Source organism: Hordeum vulgare, chromosome 4H (genome assembly GCF_904849725.1).
Source record: "Hordeum vulgare subsp. vulgare chromosome 4H, MorexV3_pseudomolecules_assembly, whole genome shotgun sequence".
NCBI lineage: Eukaryota > Viridiplantae > Streptophyta > Magnoliopsida > Poales > Poaceae > Hordeum > Hordeum vulgare.
This window is the reverse complement of record NC_058521.1, coordinates 564816070-564834459: the sequence shown is the minus strand read 5'-3', so window position 1 is coordinate 564834459 and position 18390 is coordinate 564816070. Positions and strand designations below refer to the sequence as shown.

General features: G+C 43.7%; 1 long non-coding RNA gene across 1 annotated transcript; it reads left to right on the top strand.

Annotated features, from left to right (window-relative positions):
- Positions 1-2528: 2528 nt before the first annotated feature.
- On the top strand, positions 2529-17601 carry LOC123447074. The gene is made up of 3 exons (XR_006631470.1): positions 2529-2783; positions 9649-9651; positions 17592-17601. It is a non-coding gene; the product is annotated as an uncharacterized LOC123447074 (long non-coding RNA).
- The last annotated feature ends 789 nt before the right edge of the window (positions 17602-18390 follow it).

The window sequence follows — 18390 nt, the reverse complement described above, 5'->3', positions numbered from 1 at the left end:
CGAAGGCCGCACACGCTCCAAGGAAGGTGGTGGCCACACGCATCTACTGCTCCTCGTGACCATTCCTTCGCCCAAGGAGGGGTGACGCGTCACGTTTGATCTAGAGGTCGAGCTCGGGATCAGGCGATGGTGGCTGGCCCATCGGCGTGGAGGTGGCGGCTTGCATGATCGTGCTGCTTCTCGGAGGTGTCCAGTGCAGGTGCGACGGAGGTGCTCTCCGGCACCGAGAGGCCATGGCGCAACACGCGGATCTGGCGCTGGGTGGTCACATGCCTATGCGGGATGGCCACATCGGGAGGCTTGATGCGACTGTGTAGGGTGGCGCGGCGTGCGCGTGCTGGGTGCGATGTGGGCGCGAGGGGCCTTTGTGGCATGCAGATATAGCTCTGGAGTTTTTGTGGTGAGGCTGAGGCTCGCGCGTTCATGCAGCGGAGTGGTAGGGGCGAGCAGGGTGGCACTGCGCTGGTGCCCGCGTTCTGGGCAAGGCACGGGCGAGTTGGGCGGATCTGATGAGGCTCGGGCTGCACAAGGGGTCCAGCAGTGACGGATGCGGGCACAAAAGGGATCGAGGGCGCGGATCTGCCGCTTGGAGGTCGCGAAGTGGCATGGGGGTCTGGCATGACGGTGGTTAGATCCGGTCGTATTTGACATTTGTGGCTCGATGGAGGACTTGCTGATGCATGCAATGCGGGGCTCGAGAGGTTGACCCGGGCGAAAGCATGTCTCCAGCGCGTCCGGAGCCGGCGGTGACGACGCTTTCAAGTACCGTTTCCTTCTTTTTAACATCGTCGAGGTACTCTTGGCTCCAATCTTTGCAGCTTCGAGGGAACCCTAGATCCATGGGATTGGACGATGACGTTGCCTTGGAGACTTCGTCTGTGGAGCTAGGCATCATCAAGCAGGACCGATGAAAGATGGTGGTGTTTGTGTCGAGGCTTCCGTGGCAACGATGATGGGTGTGCGTGATATCGGAGGTGCAACAATGGTCATGGTAGTCGGCTCTTCTCCGACGTGTTCATGGTATTACCTCGGGTTGTTTTGTTTCGGTGAAGTCGGAACTGCGGCGGCGGGGCTCGTGTGGTGACGATGACATACAACAAGTGGTTTGTTTAATTGTCTTCTACGACGCGAGCCTTGCTTAGTTCTCCTTGGGCGCTTATTTTTAGAGTCAAAGTTGCGCTGTCTTTGGCATGGGTGTTTGAGTTTGGCGCGGGACTTCTTGTCTATTCATAAAACCTCTATGGTGTGGGTTGGTTGACTTTTGTGTTCGAAGAAGTCGGAGTCACTTACTCGAAAATTAAGGAGGGCGATGACGCGTGTTGGGGAGAAATGATGATGATAATACCGGTGTATGATGTTGATGAGACCCTCTATGTGAGGTGCGTGTGGGGTATTATGCGAGTGCCGCTCATCGATTTGTGACGATTTTCGTCCGTTTTTTGTTCATTAACCGGACCACTCTCTTCTTCTTAATTAACATATGAGAATCTTTTGCCTCCGTTTCAATAACAAAAAATGATTTAAAAAAATGATAAACCTCGAATGTTCAGATTTTAAACATGGAAATTTGTATGTTTATTATGACAACTTTAGTTGGCATGAGGTGACAAGTTTAGTTTGCAAACACGAAAAATTTCTAACAAAAAATGAATTGTTGTAAAATTGTCATATTTTAACAACTAAACTTGTCACCTTACGTCAAGTAAAATTGTCATGAAAAACGTTCAGATTAGCACGCTTAAAATCCAAACATTCGGAATTATCACGGTCCTTTCTCTTTCATTCTGCAAAAAAATCCATCTTCTTCACATGGCAACCTGAATGAATTAGAAAAGTACTAGTACAAATACCCGTGCGTTGCACCGGGTAAAAAAAAGAACACAACATGCTTCATGTGTCCTTATGCATTATTTTTTGTATCCAGTAGCAAAAGAATATGTTCATTGTAATGGGGGACGTCCGTGCTTTGTTTGAGAGAAAACACAAAGACTCCTGGTCCTCCACATGCGTCAGCAGATCGGGCAGACCGGAAATCGCAAGCTCCTCCTCGTCCCTTAAAATCGTGATTTCCTCCTCATCCATTGGAACGCCTTGTCGGTGTATCATCTACACACCATGGATCGTCGGGCGTGGTTGGCTTCCAATCTATGGTAAGAAAGACGACCATGGCAATGTATAGTAAAAAATGATTGTGTCCATCAAAACATCCATCAGCGTGGCATGACAACACCTTGGCATTGTTGTTGCCATTTTTTCATTCCCATTTGTCCTATAAAACGGAAAACTGTGAGAAAAATGAAGTAGCTCACTTGGTGCCACCACAATGTTAGATTTCTCCTTAAGTGTCGCAAATAAACTAACAAAGCCTTCAATCCTGACTAATGGGACAACAGTAATGCCAACACTAACTGAGAAATTTGACAGGACTTTCGCGACTTCATATGCATAGGATCTATGATTATCTGCATCTGATCCCAGTGCATGTTCCATCCCTTATAAAGAGCCCATATCCCACCCTTGTTGGGATGTACTTCATATTTCCTCCGTTTGCCTTCCATGAAACAATATGTGAAAACATGAGTCTGTCTTGCGATATATCTGTTGTTCCTAAGCTAAAGCTTCCACAAGCAACGGGCAGTTCTTCATCAGACCATTTCTCCTCTGCTTCATTCATTGCAATGCGCTCCAGCCAAGTGAGTTGAACTTTAAAGTTGGAGGCATCAAAACCTTTTATTTTAGCATAATATCTTGGCATGCCATCAAGGTTATCAAAAAGGGCCGAGGTATGACCAATTGCAAAGAGATTAGCATCCCTCAACTTCTCAAAATCGAAAAATCTGCATCAGGGAAAGAAAGCTTCACAGAATAGCAAGGTTGATTCTGACCAACGGTATATGTAACTTCTGCACTGATATTGTCCTGATCACCTATATCTAGAGTTTTAGCTTCCTCTTGGATGTCTACTTTGCCAAATACATCAGGTGGAACTGATTGCGTGTCAACATTAGTGACATTATCATCAAATATTTCTTTCCCATTCAAGTCAGCATTAGATGGAAAATTATTCTTTCTTCGCTTCTTTTTCCTATTATAGTTGAGGCTGCTGCTGCCATCAACATCTTGCGTCCTCCTAGCTGCCAGAGATCCTAGAACGGTAGTCATTTGCCTTGGCCTATATCAACAAAAACAACAAACACCGTTGGATCTACGGCTAGCAAGCATATGGAATGAACGGGAATTCTAGCCATAGCCTTCAAAATTTAGAATTTAACGCACGACGTATCAAATCAAACAGAAAAAGCTCCAAGCAAAGAAATTTACCACAGACACAGGAGAGGCGGACGAGTGTGGCCGACGACGGGCCTCGCGCGCCATAGGAGAATTGGAAGGGCGGGGCCGGCGGCGGGCGTCGTGCACCACAGGAAATGGCGGAGGCCGTGGCTGGAGGCCGGCGTCATAGGAGAGGCGCACGGGCGGGCAAATCTAACGGCGAGCGGTGCGAAGGGAGGTTGCGCCGGCGACACAGGAGATGCAGGGGTGGGGAAGGCGCACGACGGAGGGGCGTTGGCTGCAGCGGGCGGGGGCGGCACGCAGCAGCACGCGGCATGGGCCGGCTGCAGCGGGGCCCGACAGGGGACGGCTGCGGCGACGCGTGGCGGGGATGGGGACTGCGGCGGGGGCCGGTGGCGCGCGACAGGTGGAGATGCAAGGCAAGGTCACCGTGCGTTTTTTTTCTTTTCTCTTGCCCGTAACGATTTGATTGACTTATCAAAGGACTGCGGGTTGAATATCAATAAACCGAGGGGGTTTTCTGCAAAATTGCCACGACGGACGGCAGAAGCGCTCCGCGCTTTATTATTAGGGGAGATTTCGCAGTGTCCGTCAAGTCGAACTCCTACCATGGCAGGCTACCTTTTTCTTTTGCACTAGGATCCACCACGAACAAAGCCCACCATTAGGGCTGGGGCACATTTTGAAATGTTCATGCAGTGTACATAGCTCAACTTATTAGAAATGTGTGTATCACTAAAGGAAATAGGTTAAATTCAAGATGTTTCGAACAAAATGTATATGAAATTTCTGGGAAAATGTTAAATAATATAAAAATGTTTGTGTAACTAAAAAATGCAGTGTACCATATAAGAAATGTACCTTACATTAGAAATGTTAACACTTTTTGTAAATATGTTTGAGAGTTTTCGTAAAAATATTCTACAATGTAAAAGAATGTACATGTGGTTTTAAAGAATGTTTCTATCATTCAAAAAAAGTATTTCATGGAATTCAAAAAATGTTCCAAAACATGTATTTGTAAAAATATATCTCTTATTTGAAAATTGTTAACCGTCTATTTTTTTTGATGTATACGAAAAATATACAAAGTTTATGAAAATATTTGACAACAAAACATATGTTTATGAAAATTCAAACCATGTACTCCCTTCGTTTCCAAAATAAGTGTCTTAAGCTTAGTACAACTTTATACTAGGGCTAGTACAAAGTTGAGAGAGTTATTTTGGAATAGAGAGAGTATTTAACAATGTTAAACATGTATAAACATATGTTTCTAATGTACACAGAAAATATACAATGTGTATGAAAATTTGGACATGTGTTCAAACTATTGATAATATAAAACTCCCAAAGAAAACCGTGCAAAATCAAGGAAAGAAAAAATGAGTAAAAAGTAAAAAGGAAAACCAAAAGGAAATCTGAAGAAAACCAAAGCAAAACAATGAACAAGAATAAATAAATCAGGGAAAAAATCGCGTGGAAGGTACAGTACTAGGTCGGCCAGAGGCTCGATCCTGCTGACCGCATGAGCGGCGAGACCTACTTATATATTGCTACCTGCGGGAAATAGTTCTCGCTCCTAATTAGTAGACTATGTGCATATAAGATGGCTGGCAAATGCACATAATAAGGGCTGAGCAGTAGAGTGCTAAGATAAATGGAAGACACTAGTTAGCCAGCGTTCCTTCGCGAGTCTCCCAACGAACACTCTCATCCGTTGTCATTTTGCACGTTCTCAGTCGCCGTCACGTGTCGCGTTTCGAGTGTTCCTTTTGAATTTTAATTTTTTATTTTTTCACGCGTTTATGGCTTTTTAGATTGATATTTTTTTTGTTTTTTTGGTGTTCCAATTTCTCATAGCCTTTTGACGGAAAAAAATCATTTTTTTTCTTTGGAAAAATGTGTTTTTGTTTTTTTGTGAGAGGCACGGCTTGGTTCCGTGGGAGGCTTTTTTTTGTGAGAGGCACGATTTTTTTCCACAAGAGGAACAAATTTGTCTTCGTGAGAGGCACGACCGTCTGGAAAAGGAAAAAAACGCGAACAAACGCATTTCCTATCACGAGAGGCACGGAGTTTTTGGTCCAACTTTTTTTCGTTATTTTTTTTATCAAAACCTATCAACATGGGATCTATTTTTAAAGATCTCGACGTGAGAAATTCAATGGTGAAAACGGTTCAAGATTTGAACGTACGTTTTAAAAGTTTTTTTTTTGAAAATACGAATCTATGATAAAAGGAAAAACTTCGAGGTTAGAACAAGTGACACGCATATAGTGCACCACTTGTCGCAACCTGAAAGGTGGGAATGATCTTTGAAAGATGTGCTCTTTAATTAGGTGATTTCAAAGATAAATTGATGTCGTGACTCGGTGGTATAGCCCAAGGAAACGTTGCATCTCTTAAGCTTTTTTGCATCTCTTAAGATACTATAAGCTCTCTAGGAATGGAGCCTCCTAATGCATAGAGGTAGTTTTCGCATTGGTGGCCCCATCTGTCAGGGAGTGTATCGATTATGCACTGCCGTTGTGTGTGACTATTCAAAAATTGCTAGAAAAATCTTGGAAAACTCATGAACATTTTTTAATAGATGAATGTTTTTGAAATTCATGAACATTTTTGAATTTTCGAAAATTATTTTGAAATATATGAAATTTTAAATTTCAGGAATCGAACATTTTCTGACTTTTTATTTTTTTCTAAAATCATGAACATTTCTTAATTCACAAACACTTTTAATTCAGAACGTTTTCTTTTTCAAATACCTATATTTTACAGTGTGAAATTTCTGAACAATTCATATTTTTACCAATCATTTTAAATGTTTTCTACCTTTTATTTAATATTATCTTTTTTTTTTGTTTTTTTTGTTTGCTTCTGTTGATGGGTGAAGTCCAAGATGGCGACTCGCCAGCCAACCGAAACGAGTGTCCTAGGCTGTGTGTATTTGCTCGTCCTTCAAGGCGTAGCATGCTCAACATGACTTCCCGCGCTTGTGGTTATTTCGCTCACGGGAGGGGCAAAACTAATTTTCTTCTTCATGCGTTCTTGTGGAGGTGCCAAGCAAGGACGTATTTGATTGTGTGCATTAGGTTGAATGAGGCGTAGGCGGGATAAAAATGGGTTGTTTCGTAGCGTGCGCTCACTGTCTGGCTTGCATAGTAGGAACCTCAAAGCATCCCTCAGCCACGCCTGATGGAAACAGCCAAATCGGCCATTTTTTGTGAGCGAGGCTCGACCGATGCAGGGGAGGGGAACACCGCACCGCGCCGCGTAGGGGAGGGAGATGGCGGGAGCGATGGTGCATCTCCGAAAAAGCGGGAGGACGAATTCGAGTCCCCGCCCACCGATTCGGTCGCCCTATATATCGAGGGTGACCACGGCGGCAAAACTCCCTCCACCATTTCCCCCTCTCGAGCTTTCCTCCAACGCGGATCCAGTTCGATGACGAGGTTAGCGGCGCAACAACTCCGGCGACCAGTTGACTGCGGCGGCGGGTCTTCCTCCTCCTCTACGACGTGCCATGCGCCTCCTCCCCGGCCGTTCCGATGGCGTGTGTAAGTTCAATCATCACCTCCTCTTTTTACTAGTTCTAGCTAGATCTGTCCATGTGGTAGGGTTGGTCATCCGATCTGTTTGACTGTGATGTTGTAGTAGCTAGCTGCGATTGATTTGGAGCATGATGGGCAGTGTACAAGTGTTGCTAGCTAGTGGTTATGGATGGTTTGCTGATAGTGTGCAAGTGTTGAGCAAGATCATGACGCTTTCGTTTGTAGAACATGACCACACAAACGCAAGAGATTAGTGAGGTCCTCGTGTTATCCGAGAGCCAGTTCCCGCCGTCCTACTTCGAGGACTCCCAACCTCTGATGGAACATATGCCTCTTGATTCAGAGGTTTTCGAGGTGCCGCCTACGGTTCCTCCATTTGTGATGGCTGAGCCCAATGTTGTTGCTCATGCTGCTGCTCAAAAGGCAGCATCAAAGGAGAAGAAGGATGGCAGGGGGAACAACATGAAATGGCAGTAGTTCCTCTCCACTTTTGTGCTTAACAAGATGTGTGAGATCATATCTAGTGGGGTGAGGACTGGCAAGGGGTTAAAGGAGGTGCACTTGAACCTTGTTACAAAGCAAGTGTTCGACTTGTGTGGGCACGAGGTCAGCTCGACCCAGGTGTACAATCACCTGAGGAAGTGGAGAGCTAGGTGGATCACTGATACGTCCATTCTGCATCATGCTTTCATGTTGATATTTATTGCTTTTTGGGCTATTATATTACTTGTGGTACCATATTTATGCCTTTTCTCTCTTATTTTGCTAGGTTTATTTGAAGAGGGAGAATTCAGGCAGCTGGAATTCTGGACTGGAAAAGAAGCAAATCCTAGTCCACTATTCTGCACATCTCCAAATGCCCTGAAAATTTACGTGGATTTTTTCTGGATTATATTAAAAATACTGGGCGAAAGAACTAGCGGAGGAGGGCCACCAGGGCCCCACAAGCCCCCACTCCGCCACCACCCCCTGGTGGCGGTGGGCAAGCTTGTGGGCTGCCTGAAGGCCCACTAGCCCCCCTCTTTTGCTATATGAAGCGTCCTGGTCTGGAAAAAAAAATCAAGAGGGAGCTTTGAGCAGATCCAATCTACAGCTCCGGCAGGACAATCCTGCCGGGGAAACTTCCCTCCCGGAGGGGGGAAATCGTCGCCATCGTCATCACCAACACTCCTCTCGTCGGAGGGGAGGCATCTTCATCAACATCTTCATTAGCACCATCTCCTCTCCAATCCCTAGTTCATCTCTTGTAACCAATCTTCGTCTCGCAACTCCGATTGGTACTTGTAAGGTTGCTAGTAGTGTTGATTATGCTTTGTAGTTGATGCTAGTTGGATTACTTGGTGGAAGAGTTTATGTTCAGATCCTTCATGCTATTCATTACACCTCTGTTCATGATTATGATTATGTCTTGTGAGTAGTTACTTTTGTTCCTGAGGACATGGGATAAGTCATGCTGATAATAGCCATGTGAATTTGATATTCGTTCGGTAGTTTGATATGTTGTATGTTGTTTTTCCTCTAGTGGTGTTATGTGAACATCGACTACATAACACTTCATCATATTTGGGCCTAGAGGAAGGCATTGGGGAGTAGTAAGTAGATGATGGGTTGCTGGAGTGACAGAAGCTTAAACCCGAGTCTATGTGTTGCTTGTGAGGGGCTGATTTGGATCCACTAGTTTAATGCTATGGTTAGACTTTGTCTTAATTCTTCTTTTGTAGTTGCGTATGCTTGTGAGAGAGGTTAATCATAAGTGGGATGCTTGTCCAAGTAAGGGCAGTACCCAAGCGCCGGTCCACCCACATATCAAACTATCAAAGTAACGAACGCGAATCATATGAACATGATGAAACTAGCATGACAGAAATTCCCGTGTGTCCTCGGGAGCGTTTTTCCTCCTATAAGACTTTTTTCAGGCTTGTCCCTTGCTACAAAAGGGATTGGGCCACTTGCTGTACCGTTGCTACTACTTGTTACTTGTTACTCTTTGCTTGCTACGTTTCACCTCGCTACACAATCACTTGTTACCGCTACTTTCAGTGCTTGCAGTTATTACCTTGCTGAAATCCGTTCATCAGAGCCTTCTGCTCCTCGTTGTGTTCGACACTCTTACTTATCGAAAGGACTACAATTGATCCCCTATACTTGTGGGTCATCAAGACTCTTTTCTGGCGCCGTTGCGGGGGAGTGAAGCGCCTTTGGTAAGTGGAAATTGGTAAGGAAACATTTATATGCTGTGCTGAAATTTATTGTCACTTGTCACTATGGAAACTGTTTCTTTGAGGAGTTTGTTCGGGGTATCTTCACCACGAACGGAAGCACGATGAGTTGCTCCTCAACCTGAGGTACCTACTGAAAATATCTTTTATGAAATTCCTTTGGGTATGCTTGAGAAACTGCTCGCTAATCCTTTTACAGGAGATGGATCTTCACATCCATACTTTCATCTAATCTATGTAGATGAGGTTTGTGGTTTATTTAAGCTTGCACGTTTGCCCGAGGATGAGGTAAAGAAGAAAGTCTTTCCTTTATCTTTGAAGGATAAGGCGTTGACATGGTATAGGCTATGTGATGATGTTGGATCATGGGGCTACAATCGGTTGAAATTGGAATTTCATCAAAAGTTCTATCCTATGCATTTAATACATCGTGATCGGAACTTTATTTATAACTTTTGGCCTCATGACAGGGAAAGCATAGCTCAAGCTTGGGGGGGGGATGAAATCAATGCTATATTCATGCCCCAATCATGAGCTCTCGAGAGAAATCATCACTCAAAACTTTTATGCTCGGCTTTCTCATGAAGATCGTACCATGCTTGACACTTCTTGTGCCGGTTCTGTTATGAAGAAGGATATTGATCACAAGTGGAATTTATTGGAGAGAATCAAACGCAACTCTGAAGATTGGGAGCTGGAGGAAGGTAAGGAGTCAGGTATGAATTTCCAGTTTGATTGCGTTAAATCTTTTGTTGAGACAAACACTTCTAGAGATTTTAGCGCCAAGTATGGACTTGACTCTGAGATAGTAGCTTCTCTATGTGAATCTTTTGCTGCTCATGTTGATCTTCCCAAAGAGAAGTGGTTTAAATATCATCCTCCTGTAGAAAGCAACATAACCAAAACCAATCTAGTTGAGGAGAAAATCATAGCTTTTAGTGATCCTGTTGTTCCTTGTGCTTACACTGAGAAACCACCATACCCTGCTAGGATAAAGGATTATTCTAAAGCTCCAACTATGATACGTAGGGGTTACATTAGACCACTTGCACCCCCTGAGGATATTAGAGTTGAACCTAGTGTTGCTATTATCAAAGATCTCTTAGCCGAAGACATAGACGGGCATGTTATCAAATTCTGTGAGGACTCCGCTAGAATTGCTAAACCTCACGCGAAAGACAAACACGGACCTGTAGTTGGCCTACCCGTTGTTTCTGTTAAGATACGAGATCACTGTTACCATGGTATATGTGATATGGGAGCTAGTGTTAGTGCAATACCCCGTTCTCTATATGATGAAATCAAAGATGAGATTGCACCTGCCGAGTTAGAACCCATTGATGTCACTATTACGCTAGCTAATAGAGACACTATCTGCCCTGTGGGAATTGTGAGAGACGTAGAAGTCCTGTGTGGTAAGACGAAGTATCCTACTGATTTCCTCGTCCTTGATACCGCACAAGATAGCTTTTGTCCCATCATATTTGGTAGACCCTTTCTCAACATTGTCAATGCTCACATTGATTGCATTAAGCAGACTGTCACAGTAAGTTTCGATGGTGTGTCTCATGAATTTAACTTCTCCAAGTTTGGAAGACAAACCCATGAAAGAGAGTCATCTGGTAGAGATGAAATCATTGCTCTTGCCTCTATTGCCGTACCTCCTACGGATCCTTTAGAGCAATATCTGCTTGAGCATGAAAATGATATGCATATGGAGGAGAGAGATGAGATAGATAGAATTGTCTTAGAACAACATCCTATTCTCAAGAATAATCTGCCTGTTGAACTGCTTGGGGATCCTCCCCCACCAAAGGGTGATCCTGTGTTCGAGCTTAAACAGTTGCCTGATACTCTTAAGTATGCTTATCTTGATGAGAAGGAGATATATCCTGTCATTATTAATGCTCTCCTCTCAGAGCGCGAAGAGAAGAAGTTACTAAAAATTCCGAGGAAGCACCGCGCTGCTATTGGATATACTCTTGATGATTTTAAGGGTATTAGTCCTACTCTATGTGAGCACAAGATTAAAACCGATCCTGACTTTAAACCAGTTGCTGATCATCAAAGGAGATTAAATCCTAAGATGAAAGAGGTCGTTAGAAAAGAAATATTAAAGCTTCTCGAAGCAGGAATCATTTATCCTGTTGCTCATAGTGATTGGGTAATTCCAGTACATTGCATACCTAAGAAGGCAGGTATCACCGTCGTTCCTAATGATAAGGATGAACTAATCCCACAAAGGATTATTACCGACTATAGAATGGTGATGGACTTTCGGAAACTGAACAAGGCAACCAGGAAAGATCATTATCCTTTGCCGTTTATCGACCAAATGCTAGAAAGGCTATCAAAGCACACACACTTTTGCTTTCTAGATGGTTATTCAGGTTTCTTGCAAATACCTGTTGCACAATCTGATCAAGAGAAAACCACTTTCACCTGCCCTTTCGGTACCTTTGCCTATAGACGTATGCCTTTTGGCTTATGTAATGCACCTGCCACCTTCCAAAGGTGTATGATGGCTATATTCTCTGACTTTTGTGAAAAGATCGTCGAGGTTTTCATGGATGACTTCTCTGTTTACGGGTCTTCCTTTGATGATTGCCTCAACAACCTTGATCGAGTCTTACAGAGATGGGAAGAAACCAACCTCGTCTTGAATTGGGAGAAGTGCCACTTTATGGTTAATGAAGGTATCGTCTTAGGACAAAAAATCTCTGAAAGAGGCATTGAAGTTGATAAGGCTAATGTTGATGCAATTGAGAAAATGCCTTGCCCCACAGATATGAGAGGCATACGAAGTTTCCTAGGTCATGCTGGTTTATATAGAAGGTTCATTAAAGACTTCTCTAAGATTTCTAGGCCTCTTACCAACCTCTTGCAGAAGGATGTTCCTTTTGTTTTTGATGAGGATTGTGAGGAAGCTTTCGAAATACTTAAGAAGGCTTTGATAACCGCACCTATTTTTCAACCACCTGACTAGAACTTGCCCTTTGAAATCATGTGTGACGCTAGTGATTATGCTGTTGGTGATGTTCTAGGACAAAGAGTTGACAAGAAGTTGAATGTCATTCACTACGCTAGTAAAACTCTAGACAGTGCCCAAAGAAACTATGCCACTACGGAGAAGGAATTTTTAGCAGTCGTGTTTGCATGTGAAAAGTTCAGATCTTACATAGTTGACTCCAAAGTCACTATTCACTCTGATCATGCTGCTATTAAGTACCTTATGCAGAAGAAGGACGCTAAGCCTAGGCTGATCAGATGGGTTCTCCTGCTATAGGAATTTGACTTGCACGTCGTTGACCGAAAGGGTGCTGATAACCCTGTAGCAGATAACTTGTCTAGGATAGAGAATGTCCTTGATGACCCACTACCTATTGATGATAGCTTTCCTGATGAGCAACTAAATGTCATCCGCACTTCACATAGTGCACCGTGGTATGCAGATTATGCAAACTATATTGCAGCCAAATACATACCACCCAGTTTCACCTATCAGCAAAAGAAGAAATTCTTCTTTGATTTGAGACACTACTTTTGGGATGATCCTCACCTTTATGAGGAAGGAGTAGATGGTGTTATTAGATGTTGTGTGCCTGAACATGAACAGGGACAGATCTTGCAGAAGTGTCATTCCGAAGCCTACGGAGGACACCACGCTGGAGATAGAACTGCCCATAAGGTATTGCAATCAGGTTTCTATTGGCCCACTCTCTTCAGGATGCTCATAAGTTTGTCTTGTCTTGTGACGAATGCCAAAGAATAAGGAACATCAGTAAGCGTCATGAGATGCCTATGAACTATTCACTTGTCATTGAACCATTTGATGTCTAGGGCTTTGATTATATGGGACCCTTCCCGAGTTCCAATGGGTACACTCACATCTTAGTTGCTGTGGATTACGTCACTAAGTGGGTAGAGGCTATCCCCACAAAAATGCTGATCACCACACCTCTATTATGATGCTTAAAGAAGTCATATTCCCAAGATTTGGAGTCCCTAGATACTTGATGACTGATGGCGGTTCACAGTTCATTCATGGTGTTTTCCGCAAGATGCTAGCTAAGTCTGATGTCAACCATAGAGTTGCATCTCCTTATCATCCTCACTCTAGTGGTCAAGTGGAGTTGAGTAATAGGGAGATCAAGTTGATCCTACAAAAGACCGTCAATAGATCTCGAAAGAACTGGTCTAGCAAACTTGACGATGCACTATGGGCTTATAGGACTGCTTATAAGAATCCCATGGGCATGTCACCGTATAAAATGGTTTACGGTAAGGCCTGTCATTTACCTCTTGAGCTCGAACACAAAGCTTATTGGGCAATCAAAGAGCTCAACTTTGATTTCAAACTTGCCGGTGAGAAGCGGTTGTTTGATATCAGCTCGTTAGATGAATGGAGAGCCCAAGCTTATGAGAATGCCAGGTTGTTCTAGGAAAAGGTTAAGATATGGCACGACAAACAAATACAGAAACGAGAGTTCAATGTAGGTGATTATGTCTTGCTATACAATTCTCGTTTGAGATTCTTTGCAGGCAAGCTTCTCTCTAAATGGGAAGGTCCCTATGTTGTCGAGGAAGTATATCGTTCCGGTGCCATCAAAATCAATAACACGGAAGGAAATTTTCCTAGAGTGGTAAATGGGCAAAGAATCAAGCATTACATCTCTGGTACTCCTATAAATGTTGAGACCAATATCATCAATGCATAACTCCAGAGGAGTACATAAGGGATGTTTATGAGCCTGTTTCAGACCTTGAAAACGAAGATGTATCTGTTTCGGCAAGAAATTGGACTCCGATACTTTTCCAAAAGGAAATTTCCTCACTTTTGGAATTTTTGGAAAATTAGAAAAATAAAAAGCAGTCCGGAGAGCAAACGAGGCAGCCACATGGGCCCACTCCGCCGCCACCCCCTGGTGGCGGTGGGCAAGCTTGTGGGCACCTCGTGTGCCTCCCGGACTCCATTTTCTTGCGGAGGATTCCTTCTGGCCCAGAAAAAATCAATATATAGTCGCCCGAAGGTTTTGATCTCCGTATCGCGCAGTTTCCTCTGTCGTTTCGAGGTTGTTGTCTGCCGCAAATTTAGAGCAAAGATGTCTCAGGAATCTGTTGGGGAGAATGATCTTCACCAAGTTCATGAGGAAGTAGATGCTGATCTGAAAAGAGCAGAAGTCACGGAAGTCAGGGACCAAGCTAAGGAGAAAACCCAAGCTAGGGAGGAAGTTCAACCTATGTTCAACATTGAAGACGTTGAAGGAGTAGATTTTCTCCAACCCTTCCTCCATGTGCTGTCTCCATCCTTGATTGAACTCTTGAGGTTTTGCGAAACAACTCGTGCTCGCAATATTTCTCTTTCTCGTGAAGCTGTTTTGCTGGAAAACAATGTCACAGATCTCAAAGGTATAAATCAAAGATTGATAGCTCTCTTGGATTCAAAGGCGACAACAACACCACCATCACCACCAAAGGAAGACAACTAAGCATTGGTATGGGCAATCCCCTTGGCTTCTGCCAAGCTTGGGGGAGTTTCCCTGGTATCGTATCACCTTTATATCTTCTGCTTTTACCTTTGTTTTAGTTCTTTCCTTTTCAATTTTTATTTCTTTTGTTAGAGAAATAAGTCTTTAGTTTTTAGTTTGAGTCTTTTGCTTTTGTCTATCCCCCGATGTATTCGAGCTTATGAGCTATATAATAAAGAGTGCCATAGTCAAGGGCTTTGCTTTGTGCCATGATCAAAAGTATGAAAAGAACGATAGCATGAAAGATCATGAGACGATCTGATGGAAAGTGATAACTTCACTTATGACACGTATGATGATTGAAACTTGTTGAGAATAAATCAACATAGACCTCAGTCATTGTTGCAATTAATAAGAAGTAATAAGGAAAGAGAGGTTCACATATAAATATATCATCTTAGACACTTTTTACAATTGTGAGCACTCACCAAACTATTACATGCCTAGGAGTAAAAGTTGGACAAGGAAGACAACATGATGAATTGTGTTTGCTTGGTTCCAAACAATGTTATATGATTAGAGATCCCTTAGCATGTGACGATTGCTTCCACCTCATATTAGCCAAAACTCCCGCACCAAGTAGAGATACTACTTGTGCATCCATAAACCTCCAACCCAGTTTTGCCATGAGAGTCCACCATACCTACCTATGGATTGAATAAGACCCTTAAAGTAAGTTGTCATCGGTGCAAGCAATAAAAATTGCTCTCTAAATATGTATGATCTACTAGTGTGTGGAAAATAAGCTTTGTACGAACCTGTGGTGAGGAAGACATAAAAGTGACAGACTGCATAATAAAGTTCTTTATCACAGGAGGCAATATAAAGTGACGTTCCTCCGCACTAAGAGGACACACATCCAAACCTCAAAAGCGCATGACAACCTCTGCTTCCCTCTGTGAAGGGCCTATCTTGTACCTTTACTTTTTACCCTTGTAAGAGTCATGGTGATCATCACCAATTCCCTTTTTGCCTTTGTCTTGGCTACCGTCACATGCTTGGGAAAGATCTATATTCATATATCAACTTGGAGTTGAGTACTCATGCTTTATTGTTGTTGACTTTACCCTTGAGGTAAATGGTTGGGAGGCAAAACTATAAGCCCCTATCTTCGTCTGTGACCAGCTGAAACTTTGACACCATGAGTACCATGTGAGTTGTAACAATTGTGGAAAACAAAAGAGATGATTGAGTATGTGGGTTTGCCTTACAAGCTCTTATTTGACTCTTTCTGATGTTGTGATAAATTGCAATTGCTTCAATGACTATGGACTATTCTTGGGTACTTCTCGGTAAGGTTTTTGCTTCATGCTTTGCTTTGTGAAGGAATTGTTACTTTCCCATAAGAATCTTTATGATATATTGCTGTCCTATGTGTGATCATGATGCCCTCATGTCCGTATTATGTTTTATCGACACCTTCGTCCCTCAACATGTGGACATGTTTATGGAACTTGGTTTTCGCTTGAGGACAAGCGAGGTCTAAGCTTGGGGGAGTTGATACGTCCATTTTGCATCATGCTTTCATGTTGATATTTACTGCTTTTTGGGCTGCTATATTACTTGTGGTACCATATTTATGCCTTTTCTCTCTTATTTTGCTAGGTTTATTTGAAGAGGGAGAATTCAGGCAGCTGGAATTCTGGACTGGAAAAGGAGCAAATCCTAGTCCACTATTCCGCACATCTCCAAATGCCCTGAAAATTTACGTGGATTTTTTTGGATTATATTAAAAATACTCCGCCACCACCCCCTTAGTGGCGGTGGGCAAGCTTGTGGGCTACCTGAAGGCCCACTAGCCCCCCTCTTTTGCTATATGAAGCGTCCTGGTCTGGAAAAAATCAAGAGGGAGCTTTTTCATGGTTTCGCCGCCGCCACGAGGTGGAACTTGATAAGATCCAATCTAGAGCTCCGGCAGGACGATCTTGCCGGGAAACTTCCCTCCCGAAGGGGGAAATCGTCGCCATCGTCATCACCAACACTCCTCTCGTCGGAGCGGAGGCATCTTCATCAACATCTTCATCAGCACCATCTCCTCTCCAATCCCTAGTTCATCTCTTGTAACCAATCTTCGTCTCGCAACTCCGATTGGTACTTGTAAGGTTGCTAGTAGTGTTGATTACTCTTTGTAGTTGATGCTAGTTGGATTACTTGGTGGAGGAGTTTATGTTCAGATCCTTGATGCTATTCATTACACCTCTGGTCATGATTATGATTATGTCTTGTGAGTAGTTACTTTTGTTCCTGAGGAAATGGGATAAGTCATGCTGATAATAGTCATGTGAATTTGATATTCGTTCGGTATTTTGATATGCTGTATGTTGTTTTTCCTCTAGTGGTGTGATGTGAACGTCAACTACATAAAACTTCATCACATTTGGGCCTAGAGGAAGGCATTGGGGAGTAGTAAGTAGATGATGGGTTGCTGGAGTGACAGAAGCTTAAACCCCAGTCTATGCGTTGCTTCGTGAGGGGCTGATTTGGATCCACTAGTTTAATGCTATGGTTAGACTTTGTCTTAATTCTTCTTTTTTAGTTGCGGATGCTTGCGAGAGAGGTTAATCATAAGTGGGATGTTTGTCCAAGTAAGGGCAGTACCCAAGCGCCGGTCCACCCACATATCAAACTATCAAAGTAACGAACGCGAATCATATGAACATGATGAAATTAGCATGACAGAAATTCCCGTGTGTCCTCGGGAGTGTTTTTCCTCCTCTAAGACTTTGTCCAGGCTTGTCCCTTGCTACAAAAGGGATTGGGCCACTTGCTGCACCATTGCTACTACTTGTTACTTGTTACTCTTTGCTTGCTACGTTTCACCTCGCTACACAATCACTTGTTACCGCTACTTTCAGTGCTTGCATTTATTACCTTGCTGAAATTCGTTCATCAGAGCCTTCCGCTCCTCGTTGGGTTCGACACTCGTACTTATCGAAAGGACTACGATTGATCCCCTATACTTGTGGGTCATCAATCACCGCGTCCAAGCTGAGAGGCCTCAGTGGTGCTTCATGGGATGAGGACATCTGCTCGATCCTTTTGGAGGCAAAACACTACCAAGGCCACGTCACGGTTAGCTTAGAAACCATGCCATTTAAACAAACCATGCCTATGAACCATTGCCATACTAAATAACCTATCTGCCCTGTTTCTTCTTAAGCTCACGCCAAGGACGTAGAGTTCCTCAACACCCCTATCCAGAACTACCACGAAATGCAACAGATCTTCTCCTTCGGGCTAGCAACCGACAAGCATGACATGGACTCTCGTCAGCCGCTGGGCTCGCCGATGCCCGAGTATCCAGACACACAGGAGTCAGACACCATCAACGTTGATGCTCATGATAAAGATGTGAGCACATTCTTGTGCTCGATAGAAGAGGACGAGGGCAAGCTTCGTGGATGAGCAGTTTAGCGTCTTCAGCAACATGTCTAAGATAATGAAGGATGAGGCCATCGCCATCAGGGTGAGCAAGATTATGGACGTCCACCCTCAGCTCTACGATGCCGTCATGGAGCAGACATGCTTCATCCCACAGCCTCTCATGGTGTCTCTCAGCCACCTGCTGGACAAAAAAGCCGAGGGCGTTGGGTTTGTTGCCATGGGACTAACCCACATGGTGCTTTGGCTAAGGACCTGGCTAGGCAAGCATACTACTAGTGGTGCTTCTGCTGGTGGCGATGGCGTGCATGATCCTCGACGGTGATGGCGACAATGACGACGATGACGATGACTTTTGTGTAATTAGGGCTTAAAAACAATCTTACGCTTTGTATATTTTGGTGAGATGGTATATACTAA